Here is a 22,154-nt window from a genome sequence, read left to right on the forward strand (position 1 = left end):
TGAGAAAGCTAACTTAAAAGGCAAAAAAGATCTCAGTTTGATTAATTTTATTATAAAAGCATTGTTTACATTTAAAAATATCAGTTTTCTATACGATTGAGATCTCTTGGATACTCAGATTTCTCCCTGTACATTTAGAAATGGGTGAATTTAGAAATGGATTCGGTATAGGGAAAGGCATTGTGGTACAACTGGCTTAGCCGTCATCTGCATTGCTGGCATCCCATATGGGTGCCAGTTCAAGTCCTGGAGGCTCCACTTTTGATTCAGCTTCCTGCTAACACACCTGGGAAAAGCAGCAGACCACGTGCTTGGGCCCCTGCCACCCATGTGGGAGACCAAGATGGATTTCCTCGCTCTTGGCTTCAGCTTGCATTGGCCTGGGCAGTTGTAGCCATTTGGGTCATACAAAGTGGATGGAAGACATCTCTCATCTCCCTCTCCCTCTCCCTCTTCCTCTCCCTCTCCTCTCCCTCTCCCTCCCCCTCTCCCTCTTTCTCTTTCTAACTCTGCCTTTCAGATAAATAAATAAGTCAAATAAGTCTTTTTTTATTGTTGTTTTTTTTTTTTTTTTTGACAGGCAGAGTAGACAGTGAGAGACAGAGACAGAGAGAAAGGTCTTCCTTTGCCGTTGGTTCACCCTCCAATGGCCGCCACGGCTGGCTCGCTGCCGCCGGCGCACTGCAGCCTGCGCACCGTGCTGATCCGAAGGCAGGAGCCAGGTGCTTCTCCTGGTCTCCCATGGGGTGCAGGGCCCAAGCACTTGGGCCATCCTCCACTGCACTCCCTGGCCACAGCAGAGAGCTGGCCTGGAAGAGGGGCAACCGGGACAGAATTCAGTGCCCTGACTGGGACTAGAACCTGGTGTGCCGGCGCCACAAGGTGGAGGATTAGCCTAGTGAGCTTCAGGGCCGGCCTCAAATAAGTCTTTAAAAAAAAGTTCAATCTACTTATGCTCAAGCTTTTCTGAAAAATAATTAGTTGCATGTCCCTATTGAATGTAAACCTCTGTGTGCATATAGAGAATCTTTGAAGGAGTCAGTTACATATCTCCCTTCTTGGAGGTTTGTTTCTTGCAAGGAAATATCCTTGATAGTAAACTCCCACTAGAGGGAATCTCTGTAATATGACACTTGCCTCATGGCCACCTGGTCTAGGGAATTTACAGTCTATCAAGAGTTTAGGCAAGGGGCCTGTGCTGTGGCATAGCAGGTAAAGCTGCTGCCTGAAGTGCCAGCATCCCATATGGGTACCAGTTTGGGTCTCTCTGCTACAGCCTGGGAAAGCAAAAGAAGATGGCCCAAGTCCCACATGGGAGATCCAGAAGAAGTTCCTGGCTCCTGGCTTCGGATCTGCACAGCTCTGGCCATTGTGGCCAATTGAGGAGTGAACCAATGGAAGGAAGACCTCTCTCGCTCTTACTCTCGCTCTCACTCTCTTCTCTCTCTCTCTCTCTCTCTGCCTCTCCTCTCTCTGGGTAACTCTGATTTCCAAATAAATGAACCAACAGAAAAGGAAGACCTTTCTCTCTGTCTCTCTCTCACTGTCCACTCTGCCTGTCAAAAAAAAAAAAAAAAGAGTTTAGGCAATAAACGGTAACAAGATGTTTATACTGTGTAGAACTAATGACAAGGGGTTACGGAGAAATTATATACAGACCAACACCTGAAAAAAAAGAGTGTAATTTGGCTGTAAATCTAGCACAAAAAGAATGGATTGTTATTGAAAGCCAAGGGAGGCTGGCGCCATGGCTCACTAGGCTCCTCTGCCTGTGGCACCGGTACCCCAGGTTCTAGTCCCGGTCGGGGCGCCGGATTCTTCCTGGTTGCTCCTCTTCCAGCCCAGCTCTCTGCTGTGGCCTGGGAAGGCAGTGGAGGATGGCCCAGGTCCTTGGGCCCTGCACCTGCATGGGAGACCAGGAGGAAGCACCTGACTCCTGGCTTCGGATTGCCGGCCATAGTGGCCATTTGGAGGGTGAACCAACAGAAGGAAGACCTTTCTCTCTCTCTCTCTCTCTCTCTCTCTCTCTCACTCTCTCTCTCTCTGTCTCTCTCTCTCTCTCTCTGTCTAACTCTGCCTGTTTAAAAAAAAAAAAAGATGCAGTGTGGAAAGGTGGGCATTGTGTCACTACAAGTTAAGTTGCTGCTTGGGGATAACCACATCCCATATCAGAGTATCAGTTCAAGACCCAGTTACTCTGCTTCCAATCCAGCTTCCTGCTAATGCATCCCGGCATACAGCAGATGATGGCCCAACTACTTGGGCCCCTGGCACCCACATGGAAGACCCAAATTGAGTCTGACTTCTGGCTTTGGGCTGGGGCAGCCCTGGCTGTATCAGCCATTTGGGGAGTAAACCAATGGATGGAACATACCTTGCTCTTGCTCTCATTTGCCTCTCAAGTAGATGAAAATAAATAAATGAACACTTTTTAAAATGACACAGCAGGAGTTGGTATTTAGTTAGCACCTAAGACTCCAGTTAAGACACCCGTGCTGCAAATCAGGGCAGCTGTGTTTAAGTCCTGACTTCGGCTCCTGATTCCAGCGTTATGCCAGTGACAGACCCTAGGAAAGAGCTGTGATGGTCCATGTAATAGATTCCTGCCATTCATGTGGAAGACCTGGATTGAATTCCGGGTTCCAGACTTTGGCCTGGGCCAGCTCTAGCTGTTGCAGGCATTTGGAAATGAACCAGAAGATGGAAACACATTCTCCCAGTCTGTCTTTTTTTTCTCTAGGTTAAATATGGAAAGAAGGAAAGAAAAGCAGAGAATGGAAGTGCAGATGTGAAGGGTGAAATCTCTCCATATGGTCACAAAACAGATGTGATTGAAGTGGTGAAATAAGAGAGCTAGAAAGTAAGATGGTGATCGGAGAGTGGGATCCAGGACCTCGTAATACCAGAATAATTTTGAGTAATCAAATACACAATCTAGGGTGTTCTGTACCAGTGGGTAGCTTGAAGATAATGATGTAACCAAAGCAGAAATGCCAAGGAACTGTCAAAGCAAAGGTATCGGTTGAATCTTCAGCTGGACACTGACATCACTGAGAGTGAGGACAGTGCTTGGAGCAGAGGGAAGTCGAGGGCAAGGCCGAGGGCAAGCGAAACAGCCTGAAGGAGAAATGAGGAGAGCGTAGCTGCAGGGACTATGTCTCCACAGACTGTCCAAGAGTAACAGGTGGGGTATCATTCCCAAATCCACACGAGGGTCTTCAGCAAGTTCACGAAAATGTGTGTTATGAAAAACACTATTGTGCATAGATTTCAAAATTTTTTTCTACCAAAATAAACATTATTTAAATGAATTTTATAAATATAAGCAATGATCTGAATCTCGGTTTAAGTAATAGAAGAAGGGAGCATTTCCACCAGCATTCTCATTTGCTAAATGAAATATATTAACAATGACAAGAGCTACATTTTTGGAAGCTGACCCTCCAAAGAAGTGCTTGAAAGGGACTTGCCTCACTTAATTATCTCATTTAATCCCCCAAACAGCTATAATAACTGTAATTCAAGGTTATGGACTATTAAAGTATTTTAGGAAATAGCATTATGTAATATTTTAGAAAGTTAATGTTTAAAATAGATCACAAAAGGCCATGACCTGTCAGTTCTTTCTTAAATTGACACATATTCTAAAATAAATCATTTAGAAATCCAAACTAAACCACTCTACCCACCAGGAGACAACTCATAGTCTAAAAAACATCCTTTAAGAATAAATTAAGGGCCGGCGCCGCAGCTCACTAGGCTAATCCTCCGCCTTGCGGCGCCGGCACACGGGGTTCTAGTCCTGGTCGGGGCGCCGGATTCTGTCCCGGTTGCCCCTCTTCCAGGCCAGCTCTCTGCTGTGGCCCGGGAGTGCAGTGGAGGATGGCCCAAGTCCTTGGGCCCTGCACCCCATGGGAGACCAGGATAAGTATCTGGCTCCTGCCATTGGATCAGCACGGTACCCCGGCTGCAGCGCGCCGTCCGCGGCGGCCATTGGGGGGTGACCCAAGGGCAAAAGGAAGACCTTTCTCTCTGTCTCTCTCTCACTGTCCTCTCTGCCTGTCAAAAAATTAAAAAAAAAAAAAAGAATAAATTAAAGCTGCTTAGCTTCTGATGTAAAGTTGGGTACTTGTTTTGTGACTTTAATTAATTAACCTAAATTTAGAATTAGTTAAGAAACAGGAAAATAGTTTCTTTTTTCTAGCCAATACATAAACATAACAGACTGATTTTACTTTGTGAGGGTTTTAATTTTTCATTTTGATCTTAGGGAGCACATTATTATTATACATAAATTAATGTGTTTAGAATGAATATAACTGTACTTCAAAATGCATATTCTTTTCTTTTTTTAAAATATTTATTTTTATTTATTTGAAAGAGTTACAGAGAGAGAGTTCCTCCATCTGCTGGTTCACTCCCCAAATTATGGCCAGAGCTGAGCTGATCCAAAGCCAAAAGCAAGGAACTTCTTCCAGGTCTCTCACATAGGTGTAGGGACCCAAGGACTTGGGCCATCTTCTACTGCTTTCCTGGGCCATAGCAGAGAGCTGGTTCAGAAGTGGAGCAGCTGAGACTCGAACCAGCGCCCATATGGGATGCTGGTACTGCAGGGCAGGGCTTTAATCCACTGTGCCACAATGCTTGCCCGCATTCTTGTTTTCTTAATAACAAAATTTAAGCAGTGTTTTCTCCCTATTGTTATACATAGGCTATACATTTAACAAAATGTATTCAATACATTTAATAAAAATTAGGCAAATGCAGTGTTATGTACAAAAAAAGAACAGTTTTAACAGAATTTGCTTTTTAAGAAACTCCCAAATGTAAGGGAGAGACCCAATAATGGAGCAAGCAAGCACACAGAGCAGCAGAGAAGTCTACTGTTTTATTGCCCAAAGTCAACTCTGTTTGTCCTCCTAACGTTAGTCCCAGGTACACTGCCTTGCTCTGAGTCCACCTGAATTGGGAGCCCAGCCCTCTTCCTGCTTCAGGTATTAAGCTTTAATGTGCATTTACTTATGTAGCCAGAGAAGAGAGAGAAAGGACTCGAACTACATGCCCCACAGGAACATAGCCCACAGAGAGGTGTGTCTTCCTCCAGTGTATCTTTTCCTCCCTCCCAGTCCACCTCTGTATCGTCTCATCTCTGATGCAGGCTGTCCCCTCCCCACTCATGCACAGCAATCCACTCCACACCCAGACTTGCATTCCCTACTTCCTCTTTGCTGTGTCGTTTTAAAAAACACTCATTTATTCATTTTCATCTGCTTGAGAGGCAAGTGACTTGGGCACTCTTAGTGACCTACCCCAGGTATTTCCTCCAAATAGATTCAAAGGCTCCCTGCAAATATTTCACATGAAATTCTTCATCTCATTCCATTATAAAGAGATCAGAAAGAAAGGAGTACCTCAGACCCTTTTTACATGCCAATTGTGCTTGGTAAAGGAAAATCAGAAGTGAATAAAGTGAAAAAGACACAGGAAAAGATTTGTGACTCCAACGACTTCTTTTTAGTTTTACAAATTGTGGTTCCATCAGAGTCTTGAGGGATTATCAGTATTATCCTGGATGCAGATTATACCTTAAATTTATATGAACTAAGTGATTTACCCACTATAGTTCATTGACTATATGAGAAAAACTAGATAAAATGATTCCAAGTTAGTGTTTGCTTCAACAAGCATCTATGTCAACAGTTTCATTTATCAAGTCCATGATTTTAATAAATCTAAAATCATAATTTTTACAGTAGAAAGCTAATGTAATTGTTAAATTTATGTCAGAGGTGATCAGAAATAATCTGTCAAATATACCAGCTCTTTGGAAATGCCTATAATAGGGGAGAATTAATGTTTTTTAAACAAACTATTAAAATATAGTGTACATACCAAGAAATGTATTTAAGTGTACAGATAAGTGAGTTTTGGTCTTCTAAGCATACTAGTAGCCAACACCCAAATTAAGAACAAAGCATTACTAATACCTCAAGAGTCCTCATTATCTACCCCCTACATTTCTTTTTTTTTAACATTGGAAAGAAGACTATATTGTCATTTGCATGGTAAGATTCAGTGAAGCAATATTTATAATTAATACCAAATGATTTGGTGCCCACACAGTTTTTATACTCTCTTTATTAAATTCTACAAGTAAGAGAAAATATGTGATGTTTCTCTTTCTGGGTCTCATTTATTTCATTTAACGTAATGATCTCTACATGCATCCATTTCATTACAAATGTCAGGTTTTCATTCTTTTTATAGCTTGATAATATTCCATAATGTGTGTGTGTGTGTGTGTGTGTGTATATATATATATATATATATATATATATATCTCACATTTTCTTTATCTAAATATCAGTTGATGGGCATCTAGGTTGATTCTATATCTTTGCTATTGTGAACTGAGCTGCTATAAACTTGAGAGTGCATATAGCTCTTTCACATGCTGACTAATTTTCTTTGAATATATTCTAAAATTGGATAGCTGGGTCATATGATATACTTATTTTTTAGTTTTCTGAAGAATCTCTATACTTTTTTCCATAATGGTTATACCAATTAACATTCCTGCCAACAGGGAATTAAAGTACCTTTTTTTCCACATCCTTGACAGCTTTGGATTTTTTGTTTTGTTTTGCTTTTGTTTTTTGGGTTTTTTATTATTATTATTTTTTGGATAATAGCCATTCTAAATGGAATGAGGGGGTACCCCATTGTGTTTTTTGCATTTCCCTAATGGATAGTGATCCTGAGCATCTTTTCATGTGTCTCTTGGCCAATTGTACTTCATTCTTTGAAAAGTGCCTATTTTTATCCTTTGTCCATTTCTTAACTAGATTGTTTGTTTTTATGGAATATCTGGAGCACTTTGTATAATCGAGATATTAATCCCTTATTGGATGCATAGTTTTCAGAGATTTTCTCCTATTCTGTCCATTGCCTCTTCATTTTGTTAATTATATCATTTGCTGGGCAGAAGCTTCTTAGCTTGATGTAATCTCATTTGTCTATGTTTTGCTTTTACCACCTGTGCTTCTGGGACCTTAGCCAAGAAATCTTTGCCTGAGCCCATGTCTTGCAGCATTTCCCTTATGCTTTCCTCTAGTAATTTGATGTTTTCGGTCTTAGCTTTAGATCCTTGATTCATTGTGAGTTTATTATTGAATAAGATGTAAGGATGTCTTGTTTCAAACTTCTGCATGTGGAAATCCAATTTCCCCTACACCATCTGTTTAAGCGACTGTTCTTTCTCCAGGGAGTGTTTTAGCTCACTTTTCAAAAACTAGTTGGTTGCAGATGTAGGAATTAGTTTGCAGAGTTTCTATTTAGTTCCATTGGTCTATACAACCTACTTTTGTGCCAGTACCAAGCTGTTTTGATTATAACAGCTATGTAGTATGTCTTGAAATCTGGTATTGTGATATCTCCAGCTTTTTATTGTTTACAATTGCTTTGTCTGTTGTGTTTTCATAAGAATTTTAGGATTTTTAGATCTGTGAAAATTGCCTTTGGTATCTTGATTAGGATTTCATTGGATCTGTAAATTGCTTTGGGTAATATGGATATCTTGAATTCTTCTAATCCATGAACATGGAAGATTTTTCATTTTTATTTCTTCTATTTCATTAACATTTTGTAATTTTCATTGTATAAATCTTTTACATCCTTAGTTAAATTTTCCCAATATATTTAAATTTTTGTAATTATTGTTAATGGGACTAGTCTTTTTTCCATCAGAGTATTGTTGGTGTATAAGAATGCTATTAATTTTGTGTTTTGATTTTATATCCTGCAATTTGCCAAAATCTCTCAAGAGGTTTTGTCTCTTAGTGGAGTCTTTTGGTTCCCCTATATAAAGGATTATGTCATTTGCTTTCCAATTTGAATCCATTTCATGTACTTTTTCTCTCGCTAAAACTTGTGGAACTGTATTGAATAGAAGTGATGAGAGTGTCAAAAATTCTTGTCTGGTTCTGGATCTTAGTGAAAATACTTCCAGCTTTTCTATTAATTTTGGGTTTGGTTTGTTCTTATTTTTCTAGGTCCTTGAGATGCATTGTTAGATAATTTATTTGATTCCTTTCCAATGTTTGATGTAGGTACTTATTATTATAAATTTTCCCCTTAGCACTGCTTTTGCTGTATCCCTTAAATTTTGATATGTTGTATTTTCATTTTCATTCATTTCAAGGAATTTTTATTACCATTTTTTTTTCATTGTATGACCCATTGTTCATTCAGGAGCATGTTGTTCAGTCTCCATGTGTTTGTATATTTTCTAGATTTATTTGGTTGTTAATTTCCAGCTTTAATCCATTGTGGTCAGAAAAAAAAATACATGACATGATTTCAATTTTTTCAATTTGTTGAGACTTCTTTTTTGGTCTAGTATATGATCTATCCTAGAGAATGTTCCGTGAAGATGAAAAGAATGTGTATTCTGCAGCTGTGGGATGAAATATTCTGTATATATTTTAGGTCCATTTGGTCTATACTTTAGATTAGCTCTGTTGTTTCTTAGATGATTTTTTTGTCTAGTTGATCTGTACATTGGTGAAAATGAGGTGTCAAAGTCCCCCATTATTGTTGTATTGAAGTTAATGTCTCCCTTTAGATCCATTAACACTTGAATTATAAAACTCGGTGCCTTATCATTGGATGCATGTACATTTACCATAGTCATACCTTCTTGTTGAATTGACCCCTTACTCATTACATAATGACCTTCTTTTTCTTTTTTAACAGTTTTTGTCTTAAAATATATTTTTTCTGGTATTTGCATATCTACTCCTGCTTGTATTGTATTCCATTTGCATGGAATAAGTTTTCCATCCTTTCACTTTCAGTCTGTATGTATCTATTGGTGAACAGTGTTTCCCATAGGCAGCATATAGAAAAATATTCTTTTAACCATTCAGCCAGTCTGTACCTTTTCTAAAAAAATTTATTTATTTATTTATTTATTTATTTGAGTGGTTGAGTTAGAGAGAGAGGGAGAGACAGAGAAAGGTCTTCCATCCACTGGTTTACTCCCCAGATGGCCACAGTGGCCAGAGCTGAGCCAATCCAAAGCCAGAAGCCAAGAGCTTCTTCTGGACCTCTCACACAGATGTAGCATCCCAAGTACCTGGGCCATCTTCCACTGCTTTCCTAGGCCATAAGCAGAGAACTGGATCAGAAGAGGAGCAACCAGGACATGAACTGGTGCCCATATGGGATGCTGGCAGCACAGGGGGAGGCCCAGCCTACTATACCACATTACCAACCCCATTTGGAAAGTGGAAAATTTATTCCATTTATATTCAAGTTTATTATTGATAAGTAATGCCTTGGTCTTGTCATTTTTTTCATAAATATTTCTATTGTTTGTTCTGAATTTCTTTTGTTACTTGACTTGACGGATTTCTGCCTTCACATTCTTTCATGATGCGGATTGGCGTTCTCTATTTCTGGGTGCAGTACATCTTTAGGTATCATTTGTAAGACTGGCCAGGTGGTGACAAATTCTTTCAATTTTTGCTTGTCTTAGAATGTCTTTAGTTCATGTTAATTTGTGAATGAGGATTTCACTGAATAAAGTATTCTGGGTTGGTAGTTTTTCTTTCTTTTGGGACTCAGAGAGTATTTCTCCATTCTCTCCTGGCCAATACAGTTTCTGTTGAGAAATCTGCTGTCACTCAGATGGGAGTTCCTTTATATGTGACCTAGCATTTCTGTTCTGCAATTTTAGGGTATTCTCCTTGTGTTTTACTTTTGAACATTTAGCTGTAATGTGTCTTGCTAAGGCTCTTTTCTGATCATGCCTATTGGGGGTTCTGTGGGCTTCCTGTATTCAGATGTCCATATCTTTCTCCCAATTAGAGCAATTTTCTATTTTTATTTCATTGAATAGGTTTTCTTTTTTTTCCTTGATTTTGCCAATTTGGGAAGTTTTTCTTTTCTTTCTTTTTTTCTTAAAGATTTTATTTCTTTATTTGAGAGGCAGAGTCACAAACAGTGAGAGGGAGAGACAGAGAGAAAGGTCTTCCCTCTGCTGGTTCACTCCCCAAATGGCTGCAACAGCTGGAGCCGGGCCTATCCAGAGCCAGAAGCCAGGTGCTTCCTCTTGGTCTCTCATGCGGGTGCAGGGGCCCAAGCACCTGGGCCATCCTCCACTGCTTTTCCAGGCCACAGCAGAGAGCTGGACTGGAAGAGGAGCAGCAAGGACCAGAACCAGCGCCCAGATGGGACACCAGCACCACAGTTGGAGGGTTAACCTTCGGCGCCACAGTGCCAGCCCCTGAACAGGTTTCTAAATCATTGGTTTTTTCCCCATACCTTTAGGAATCCCTAAGACTGACATAATTGGTCATTTTTAGTATCCTATAGAACCCAGACACCATTTTCAGTCTCTCTGATTTTTTCTTCTATTGTATCTGAATGAGATATTTCAAAATACCTGTCTTCTGAGATATTCTGCCTCACCAAGTCTGTTGTTGTTTTTATTTGACTTATCAAATACTGCATTTCCATTATCTCTGGGTTTCTTTTTTTTTTTTTTTCAGTATCTCTATGTGTTTGCTGAGTTTCTCTTCCATGCCATGTGCTTATTTCTTAATTTCATTTAACTGTTTCTCTATATCTCTGAGTAAACTTACAAACTTTGCTTTCAATTATTTTTCAGGCATTTTGCCCATTTCTCTGTCTTCACAGTCCAATATTAATGTATTATTGTCCTTGCAGGGAGGCATGTCGCCTTCCTTGTTCATGTTTGTTATGTTTCTGTGTTGATTTTTGCACATCTGGAGTATCTCTTGTTCTGTCTCTCCTGTGGAATAGTAATAATTACTGCTGTAAATGTACCTCTGGGGCTCAGTGGAACACCTAATGCTTACACCTGAGCTCCAGGTTATGCTAAGTGAGGAAAATGAGCTCTGCCCAGGTTTGTGGGTGGGGCGAGAGAACAGAATGACACCCCAGATGGGTGTGGAAAATGTCTCTGGTTATGGTCAGTGGGAGAGACGGTGTTAGAGCCACCTAGTGTGCCAGGGTGAACCGGCTGATTCACAACTTAGAGTGAGCTCACCATGCCAGCTCACTTCACCCACCCAGGTGTGTGCACCGTCCAGAGCACCGACTCACTCTGTAGTGTGCCCCCCAACCCCTCTGTGAGATCTGTCCCCTCTGCTGTCTGCCCTGCAAGCTGCACTATCCCTGGCTCCGGTGGCCTCTGACAGCAGCAGGACTGTCCACTGTCCCCTAGTGAGAACAGAGTTCAGCAGCAACTCTGCATCAAAATGGGTCTGGCGCTTCAGCGTGGGGAAGGGGGTTGGACAATGCAGCCTCCTTTTGTGGAGAAAAGTAGTTGCTGAGATGCCTGTCAGCTCCACAGGCTGGAACTGAGGCCAGTGGGGATGGTGGACTTCTCCCTCAGTCAGAGCTGCCATTGGTGGTGGCCACCACAGCTTCTTCCTGCCTTGTCTTTGCAAGATTGCATTTCCCAGTCAGGATCCAGTGGGAGGATGGAGAGGTGCTGCTGGCAGTGTGTCTGTCCTCGGTCCTCACTTCCTTCCAGAGTCTCTGTTTTGCTCTGTCCATTCTTCACTCAACATTTCTCTCAGTCAGAGTCCTGGGAACGTGCTTCTTCCCTGGTTTTCCTGGTGTCCTTGTGTGACTGAGGTCAGTACAGCTTCTCACTCTTCATGCGTGTTGGAGCTCACTCTCTGAATTCTCATGTTGTCTCTAACAGATTATTGGTCCAGCAGAAGGTGCTGAGACTAAAATAATTGCATTGATAAGATTTGGACAGGATTGGTTTATTCAGATTAGCCTTAATGAATGACCCATGGTTGCTTTGCCAGACTCTGTTCTATAGTCCTCTTTGCTTTGTCCTTTCATTTGAAGTTTTTATCCTTTGAAGTCCATAAACTTTAAGTTCTTTCCTAAGTATCAGATGTTCCATAAACTCAACATGTAGAGAAAACGGTGCGGTCAACATTTCTGTGCCCACCACTTCACTTTTTCAGAATTTCACAGTTGTTCATGTTTGGTTCTGATTCTCATTTGGAAACAAAATTTCATGAATAGAGATGAAGCTCCCTGAGTACCTCCTCTTAACCTCATCCTTCTCCCTAATCAATAGAGAAGCACATCCATCATTCTAAACCACGAATTATAATAGTGTGAAGTGGCATTATGCAACTAGGTCTGCTTGTTCATCCATCATTTTGTTTAGGAATAGTTGTCATATGTAGCATTCATTTATTCTGTATGTAGTGACAATGGATATTTTGGTTGCTTCCTACCTTTTACTGTTGAAGACAATGCTTCAATAAGATACTCATTTGAGTTTTTTTTTTTTTTAAGATTTATTCATTTATTTGAAAGTCAGAGGTACACAGAGAGAGAAGTAGTGGCAGAGAGAGAGAGGTCTTCCATTTGCTGGTTCACTTTCCAATTGGCTGCAACAGCCAGAGCTCGCCTATCCAAAGCCAGGAGCCAGGAGCCAGGAGCTTCTTCCAGATCTCCACGTGGGTACAGGGGCTCAGGGACTTGGGCCATCTTCTACTGCTCTCCAAGGCCATAGCAGAGAGCCTGACCAGAAGTGGAGCAGCTGGGACTCGAACCAGCACCCATGTGGGATGCTGGCACTGCAACGCATTTGAGTTTTAATACCAGACTTGGGGGAGATTTTCCTACAGCATGTAGTCATAAAACTAGGCCTAACCTTGCTAGATGATATAATACGATCACATTCAACTTTGCCAGATACTGCGAAGTTGCATTTCACAGTACTTCTATCAGTTCACATTCCCACGACAATATATGAGCAGCTGTACTTCATGCTAAACGCTTTCTGTTCATTCCGGATTTTCAGTTTTCTCTCAATCTGATTTAAAAAAGAATGGTTACAGTTTTAATAAGCATTGTCTTGAGTAAGGTGGAGATTTAACTTTTTTTATATTCCGTGTGTCCTCTTCTTTGAATATCTTTCTATCTGGATCCTAACTTTTTTGCAGTTATCCGATGATGTGCAGTGTAGACATCTTCTTCCACCTGCAGCTTGCCTCGCCACTTTTATTTGTCATTTCTTTCATGTCATTAATAGCATAAGATTTAGTAGTGTTTCATTTCCGTCTTGGTGCTTTTGGGTAGTGTCTACATTACAGTCATTAAATATGTCTTCCTGTATTGAGATCTAAAGGTTGTAGAGTTGTGCTCTTCTCCTTTTAGTCTTTAGGACATTTGGCCAAGATTAGATGTCTCATTTTCCCCCCATAGAGGAGCGATCGTCCTCAAATTCATTGAAAAGTTCATCCTCTCTTTATGTATACAGTAACACCTCTGATACAGGTCAGACTAATACATGGGTATGCCTCTCCTGGATGCCTTCATCTGTGTGTCCACACATCTAAGATTTAACTGATAAATGCTCTTATAAGTACTATCCCTACAGTAAGCTTTCCTGTGTTTTAGGGAAAGCCTACTGACACTGTCTTATTCAGATTTGTTTTTCTCTTCTTGGCCTTGCTAATATTATTCTACACTATGAAAATTCGTGTTTTACTATTGAGATTTAATATATACATCAAGGGGCCCGGCACCGTGGCTCACTTGGTTAATCCTTCGCCTGCAGCGCCGGTATCAAATATTGGAAGCGGGTTCTAGTCCCGGTTCTCCTCTTCCAGCCCAGCTCTCTGCTGTGGTCTGGGGAAGGCAGTGGAGGATGGCCCAGGTGCTTGGGCCCTGCACCCGCATGACAGACTGGGAGGAAGCACCTGGCTCCTGGCTTTGGATCAGTGCAGTGCTGGCCATGGCGGCCATTTAGGGGCTGAACCAACGGAAGGAAGACCTTTCTCTCTGTGTCTCTTTCTGTCTGTAACCTCTGACTTTCAAATAAATAAATCTTTTTTAACTTTTATTTGGTAAATATAAATTTCCAAAGTACAGTTTATGGATTACAATGGCTTTTTACCCCCCGCCCATAACTTCCCTCCCACTCGCACCCCTCCAATCTCCCCTCCCTCTCCCATTCCATTCACATCAAGATTCATTTTCAATTATATACAGAAGATCGATTTAGTATACATTAAGTAAAGATTTCATCAGTTTGCACCCACACAGAACATAAAGTGTAAAATACTGTTTCAGTACTAGTTCTAGCATTAATTCACATTGGACAACACGTTAAGCAAAGAGATCCCACATGAGGAGTAAGTACACAGTGACTCCTGTTGTTGACTTAACAATTTGACACTCTTGTTTATGGCGTCAGTAATCTCCCTAGGCTCTAGTCATGAGTTGCCAAGGCTATGGAAGCCTTTTGAGTTCACCAACTTCAATCTTATTCAGACAAGGTCATAGTCAAAGTGGAAGTTCTCTCCTCTGTGGGGAGCAATCCGGACTGGACTAAGTTACTGAAATTAAGACTTATTCTATGCATCTGCTCTCCCACAACATGGCGTTGGGAGAGAAGTAAACAGCTTCCGCACAGCTGCCTCCAGTTCAACTAATAAACTGTAGGACTTGCTCCTGATTGGAGAGCAGCGTACTCGGCGTGTGGGCAGCCGAGTTAGGATTGGCGGAGGAGGACTATAAAGGAGGAGAGAGACGGCATGCACCGGGAACATCTATGGGGAACATCTAAGGGAACCCGTGCAGCCCCCGAGAAAGCCGGCCGGCGGTGTGCCGCTCCCCTGCGGAAGTGGGGAAAGTGGCCAGGGGGAACCGCCCTTCCACGGAGGTGGAAGGGACAGTAGCCAACCCGGGAAGAACCAGCAGCAAACCCGGGGAGGGCCGAGCAGACGAAAGAACAGCGCAGGGTCCTGTGTCGTTCCTTCACGAAGAGGGGGAGCGACATAATGGTGCCGTGACTCGGATAGGAAACCTAACTCGGATAGGAAACCTGACTCGGATAGGAAACCTAGGACGGATAGCAAACTTAGGAGGGAAGAAACGGGAAGAAACGGGAAGAATTGGGAAAATACCGGAGAGAGAGACTAGCAAACAGCCTAGGGAAAAGCCGGACGAAAAGGGTGCCGGAAGAAGCTATTGAAAGCCTAGGCATAGACTCGGATACGGACTACGGGGGGAAGCTGGGAGAAATCTCTAAGGTCGAAAGCAAAAGTGAAAGCTAGAACAAACAGACTCGGACGCGGACTGTGGGGAGAGGCCAGGAGAAATGAGGGAGGAATATCGTTGGAGGAAAGCTTGGGGAAACATACCGGGTAGAGAAAAATGTTAGGGAAATTGAAGCCGCGGGGGGCAGGCCGAGGCGGAAACGGAAGCCACTTTGGGGTTCTCAAGTTAGCCCGGGAATAGGGGGCGAAAAGTTGAAACCAGAAGCTGAAACGTGAGCCAGGTTGGGATCCGTCTGATTAGCCCGGGGAGCAAAGGACGGGAAGCCAAACCGTGGGGCGGAGACGTACGCTGGGTTGAATTCGCCAGGCTAGCCCGGGGAACTTGGATTGAATGCTAGTGGTGGAGACGTGAGCTACGCTGTGTTACTCGCGGAAGCCGCCGCGTGCAGAGAGAGCACGGGGCGTGAATAGATAGGGAACGCTGGCGTAGGCCGTGGTTTAGACGCGAAAGGGTTAAGCGTGGAGACCGCGGAGCGCGCGAAGCCGAGCCTCGCAAAGCCGGGAAGCTGCGCAGATGAGAGAGGCGCGCGGGCTGAAGCGACGAGGTGCCGGGAAGCTGCGGGGATAAGAGAAACAGAAGTTTGGAAGTGAAGTAAAAGAGAAATGGGAATGCTGGAAGATAGAAGTGAAATGGGAGAGGTAGGAATGCCCGGAGATAGAGAAATAGAGAAAAATAAGGCCTCCCCTCAACATGCCAATTAGAAGGCTTGGATTCGGTCTGCCCGATTAGTGAGGCGATGAGCACCTGGGCGGCTAGCCGCAGGTCACCGAAGACAGGCACGAATTAACATCAGTAAAGCTTCCCCACAATGCAACAATTAGGAGGCTTGGATTCGGTCTGCCTGATTTAAGGCGGTAAGCGCCAGCAAAGCTCGACCAGAGTATGAGCTGCAGGTCACCGAAGATAGGCACGAACCAACACTAATAAGTCTCCCCCACAATAAGGCAATGAGAAGGCTTGGATTCGGTTTGCCTGATAGGTTTTGTAAGCCCCTGCAGGCTCGACCAGAGCATGCGCTGCAGGGCACCGAACACAGGCACGCATCAGCGCCTAAAAACCTCCTCACAACATGGCGAAGAGAGGACCCGGATTCGGTTTGCCTGATTGATAGGACTTGTAAGAGCCTGTGGCAACTCTAGCAAGTAGAGCAGAGTGTGTGCCGCGGGACACCGAAGACAGGCGCGTATCAACGCCAAAAAATAAAAAGAAAGGGGGATCTGTGGGGAGCAATCCGGACTGGACTAAGTTACTGAAATTAAGACTTATTCTATGCATCTGCTCTCCCACAACATGGCGTTGGGAAAGAAGTAAACAGCTTCCGCACAGCTGCCTCCAGTTCAACTAATAAACTGTAGGACTTGCTCCTGATTGGAGAGCAGCGTACTCGGCGTGTGGGCAGCCGAGTTAGGATTGGCGGAGGAGGACTATAAAGGAGGAGAGAGACGGCATGCACCGGGAACATCTATGGGGAACATCTAAGGGAACCCGTGCAGCCCCCGAGAAAGCCGGCCGGCGGTGTGCCGCTCCCCTGCGGAAGTGGGGAAAGTGGCCAGGGGGAACCGCCCTTCCACGGAGGTGGAAGGGACAGTAGCCAACCCGGGAAGAACCAGCAGCAAACCCGGGGAGGGCCGAGCAGACGAAAGAACAGCGCAGGGTCCTGTGTCGTTCCTTCACGAAGAGGGGGAGCGACACTCCTCCCTTCAGAGAAAGGTACCTCCTTCTTTGATGGCTCCGTTCTTTCCACTGGGATCTCACGCACAGAGATCTTTTATTTAGGTTTTTTTTTTTTTTTTTTGCCAGAGTGTCTTGGCTTTCCATGCCTAAAATACTCTCACGGGCTCTTCAGCCAGATCCGAATACCTCAAGGGCTGATTCTGAGGCCAGAGTGCTGTTTAGGACATCTGGCATTCTGTGAGTCTGCTGTGTATCCCAGTTCCCATGTTGGATCATTCTCTCCCTTTTTTATTCTATCAGTTAGTATTAGCAGACACTAGTCTTGTTTGTGTGATCCCTTTGACTCTTAGACCTATCAGTGTGATCAATTGTGAACTGAAATTGATCACTTGGACTAGTGAGATGGCATTGGTACATGCAACCTTGATGGGATTGCATTGGTATCCCCTGGCACATTTCTAATTCCACCATTTGGGGCAAGTCCGATTGAGCATGTCCCAAATTGTACATCTCCTCCCTCTCTTATTCCCACTCTTATATTTAACAGGGATCACTTTTCAGTTAAATTTAAACACCTAAGAATAATTGTGTGTTAATTACAGAGTTCATACATCAAGGACATATCTATTTTTTGGATCTTTTTTAAAAATAGCTTATTTAAAAATTTTTTTTGATTCATGTGTGTAATACTTGTATATTTGTATGGGGTCCAGTGCAGTATTTCATACTTACATGTGGTATAAACCGGTCAACTCACACTACCTGACTTAGCATTTCCTTATATCCTTGTGTTTGGAGCCTGCCAGCTCTCCTCCCGTTCTTTACACAGTCTGTTAGCACGTTGTTGTGACGTGTGTCACTGCTCTGTGCTGTGGAATTCTACAACCTACTGCTTCTAGTTCTGGTCCCCGTGATCCAGCCTCCCTGCATCTGCCTTCTCCTCACCCTTTCCAACCTATAGCAATCACTTTTCTAAGTTCAAATCAACATTTTGTTTTGTTTAACTTCCACATATGAAAGGGAACATGGTATTTCTCTTCATGTATTTGGCTTATTTGACTGAACAACGTCCTGTCCCATCCATGTTTCTGCTAGTGTTAGGATTCCATTCTTTGCTATGCCTGAATAACGCTGCATTACATATATGTACCATATTTTCTATATCCCTTCATCCACTGATGGACACCTAGGTTGCTTCCATACCTTGGCTATTGTAAATAGTGCTGCAATGAGTGTGACAGTGCAGAAACCTTTCATATGATGATTTCACTTCCTTTTTGTATTTACCTAGAAATGGGTTGACTGGGGTACATGGTAGATGTATTTTTTAGTGTTTTGGAGAGCCTTCATGCTATTCTCTAAAATGGTTTTATTAATTTGTATTCCCACCAACAGTTTACAAGGGTTCCTTTTTCTCCATATCCTCACTGGCATTTTTTTTTTTTGTCTTTTTGATAATAACCATACCAACTTGGATAAGATGATACTTCATGGTGGTTTTGATTTGCATTTCCCTAGTGGCTGGTAATACTGAGCATTTTTTGATGTATTTGTTGATCTTTTCTATTTCTTTTGGAAACTATCTACTTACATGTTTTACCTATTTCTTAACTGGATGGATTGTTCATTTCATTTTATTTGCTGCTGAGGTATTTCAGTTCCTTGCATGTTTCAGAGAACGAATCCTTTGTCAGATGAATAGTTTGCAAATATTTTCTTCATTCTTTTACTATTATTATTGCATTTTATTATTTTCAATAATGATTTTCTACAAATAGTTATACATCTTTTGTTAAATGTATGCCTAGATATCCTACAATTTATTTTATAAGTGAAATCTTTTTGAATTTTTTTGATTATTTGTTATGTAGGAATGTCATTGACTCTTGTATTTTATCTCATACCCAACAACTTTATTGCAATTTCTTGTTTGTTCTAATCTGTGTATAGTTTCGCTTGGAATTTTTATGTAGACAATCAAATGACCTAAAATTAAGGAGATTCTTTCTCTCCTTTTCTAACTCTTATATTTCTAATATTTTTCTTTCATTATCCTGGCTTGGGTCTCTATTAAAATATTGAATTGAAGCAGTGATAGTGGACATCCTTGGCTTGCTTTTATCTTTTGAAATGAATGCCTATTATCTCATCAATAATGTTGTTTATAGGCTTTCATAGATGCATTTATCATCTTAATAGACTTTTATTCCTAGGTTGGTAAGAGCTTTTCTCCAAGAGAAAAAGTTATTTATCGAAAACTCGACTACATATCTTGAACTATCTGCAGATTTTCTTCTTTAATTTCTTTAAGCCATATATTTTCTGATACCAAACTATTTTAGATTCCCAGACACTTGAATTTGTGACATTGTTTTTAACAAACAAATCCGATTTTCAGAGAGGTTTGCCTTGTTTCCAGCTCTGTGCTGTCTCTTTGCTTTCCTGCTTTTCCTAAGATTGTGATGTGTTCAAAGCAGAGGGCTTCATAGAGCATGGACTTGTTTTGCCATCTTGTAGGAAGTTATCTTCTTTAGAAAAGTAATTTCTGTGGTCCTCAGAAGATATTTGGGTTTATGATATTTCTTTTTTAATCTTCTTTTTTATTCAAGTAAAGAGAACAGAGTTCATGTATTTCAAAGGTGAAGTTCTAAGAAGATAACCATACTTCCTTACTCCTCTTCCCTCCCTTCTTTTCATCAATTTTTGCAAAGACATAACTTTAATCTACTCTAATCACAGGCTTAATTCACCACTAAGCATAATATTCACCAAGTTAAAAGTAGGAAGACCACCGTTCCACAGGAATATAAAAAGGGCTAAAACTACAATCCTATATGATATTCCTTAAAGAGAAGTTATGTAAAAGAGCCATTTATTTTAGTTCCAACAAAATTTCTCATAATTATTTCTAAAGGATATGGGCAGCATTTTGCTAGCTAAAAGGTATTACAGTAATGAAGTCTGAACTATTAACTCATCCATCTCAAATTCTGCTTTTTAACTCTGAAATTCTGATGATACACTTTAGGCAAGGGGTAGGGAGTGTGCAGACAGCTTCAGGTAAGCATTTATGGTGTTATTGAACCTGAATTTCATTTAGGAGAATGGGGTTAGTCAAACTGAGTTTCTTGAGATTTGTGTCTTCTGATCTTCTTTTGTGATAAATATGCCTTCATTTTCTCATGAACATCCATTATGTTTCTTTGAAATCATGAAATAGAGACTGCAACACCAATCTTGTAGAAGAGATTTCCGATACCTTTCTACATATGGGAGGTATCTCTGACATTTTATCTTCACAGACCTGCATGGCACAATCAGCTCGTTTATAATTTGTCACCTATAAATGTTCATACATTATTCATTGCATTAAAAGGGCAGAGCAATTTCCATTGTTCCTCTTGTATTGAGCATGTCATTTTCCTTTCAGTTGTTTTTCTCCTTAGCTTCAGAAATTTGGCAATCATCTTGTTGTTTTACCTGCTGCCCTTACAAATCCAATTACAAGTTCTTCTGGAAAACATGCAGCTAGAACCAATTTCTAGAACTTTTCACAAGTTATGTGCTGCCCTGAAAACAAATATACTGCTACTTCCTTGAACAATAACTATTTTTAATTTTAAATCTACATTTCATTAGTGACAATTTTCTTAAGGACAGGAATATAAGCAATAGAATTTAATGTTCAAAAATTCACAGTACCTGTGTTCCTGAGAGTATTAGTTAAACACTGCTACGTTGATTTCAAACCTGGTAAGCCTATTGGCAGGCATTTTATATATATATATATATATATATATATATATATATATATATATATATATATTTGAGAGGCAGATGGAGAGAGACAGCACTCTCCCACCTGCTGGTTTACTCCCCAAATGTCCACAGTGGCCAGGGCTGGCTGAGGCTAAAGTCAATGGCTGGAAAAACAGTCAAGGTCTCACCGATTGGTGGCAGGAACCCAGTGACTTGAGCAATCACCGCTGCCTCCGAGGGTCTTCACTGCCCGGAAGCTGGAGTCAGGACCCAGAGCTGGGGATAAAACCCAGATGCTGCAATACAGGACACAGGCATTTGACCACTAGGCTCACCACCTGTTCCTTGGCAGGCATTGTCAACAGAGTGAAGACACCCTCAAAGGGTGAAACTTGTTCTTGGTTGGAAGGGGAGGCCTTCTCTTATTATGTATAAAGTAGAGATCCATATTCAGAGTACATAAGAGGACTTCAGAAACTTGATGAAAAATAGAAATAAAAGATAAGCATATTTTGATGGAAAAAGATTTCTGAAATCCACGCAGTTTTTCCATACTACCCATTTCCTATGAACTTCATGAAAATTCTTTATGTAAACAGATATATGTGGGGGGGTATGAAAATTCCAGGTGAGGTATTAATTAGAAATAAATTCTCTAAAAGATTCCTTGGAAGGGATGGGTGATTTAAACATGTGTTGGGAACCCTCTCTCAGGGAATGAGAGGAAGGAAATATTCTTCTTTTTCTATGTATTGGTGTCAAGTTTTTTTTTTTTCCAAGTAATGAAACAAAAATATTTGTGAAAATTTTATTACACTCTTAGAAATCATAACTCGTAAAAGATAAGGTTTGACTGTATGTGCTCACAAATGGTGGGATAGTTTGCAAGGCTACCGTCTTAGTCTCTTTTCTGTTGCTAATAACAGTGTCATGACCAGGTCTGGTAGAGAAAGAAAAGAGGTTTATTTGGGCTCATCATTGTGGCCCAAGACAGCAGCCTGTATCAGATGATGACCTTCTTGTTGGCAGAGCCTGGCAATGAATGGCCCAGATTATCACATGGCATGCAAGATGCATAGCCAATGTGGCTTTTATAGCAGACTCACTCTTGGTGAAAATCCATCAACCACTAATCCATCAGTCACATGACTGGATTGACCCATTCATGAGGGCAGAGCCCTACCACCCCCCTATAAAGTCCCTCCTTGTCCCACCTCTTGCTACCACATAATGGGGATTAAATCTCAATGTGAGGTTTAGAGGAAACAAGCTGTAGTTAAACCATCATGGAAATAAAACAGAGGAAGGGTCCCAGTGAGACCATCTTGGTGCAGAGCTGCAAGCTGAGGGCATCAAGGCCTTGGAAAACTGCCAGTGTAGGAGTGATGAGTGCACAGCCGCCCTGCCACAGGCTACCTGTTGACTGCCTGGTGCTTGCAGGAAGCCCCAAGATGATGCACCTGCTCAGGTGATTTTGTGGGTGTCTTCCCAAGAAACTAGCCTCTGCAGACTGCCCAGTTGGCTTCCTCCTCCTAGGTGGCCAACAGCACGACCCTCACAATTACCTCCCTGTCCAGTTACCGTCAAGGTGA

General features: G+C 41.7%; 1 protein-coding gene across 2 annotated transcripts in view; it reads left to right on the forward strand.

The window, feature by feature from the left end:
- NALCN (sodium leak channel, non-selective) overlaps window positions 1–22,154 on the forward strand; it is a 375,525-nt gene that overhangs the window by 171,617 nt on the left and 181,754 nt on the right. The window lies entirely within an intron of this gene.

The sequence above is a fragment of the Oryctolagus cuniculus genome, chromosome 9, assembly GCF_964237555.1.
Source record: "Oryctolagus cuniculus chromosome 9, mOryCun1.1, whole genome shotgun sequence".
NCBI lineage: Eukaryota > Metazoa > Chordata > Mammalia > Lagomorpha > Leporidae > Oryctolagus > Oryctolagus cuniculus.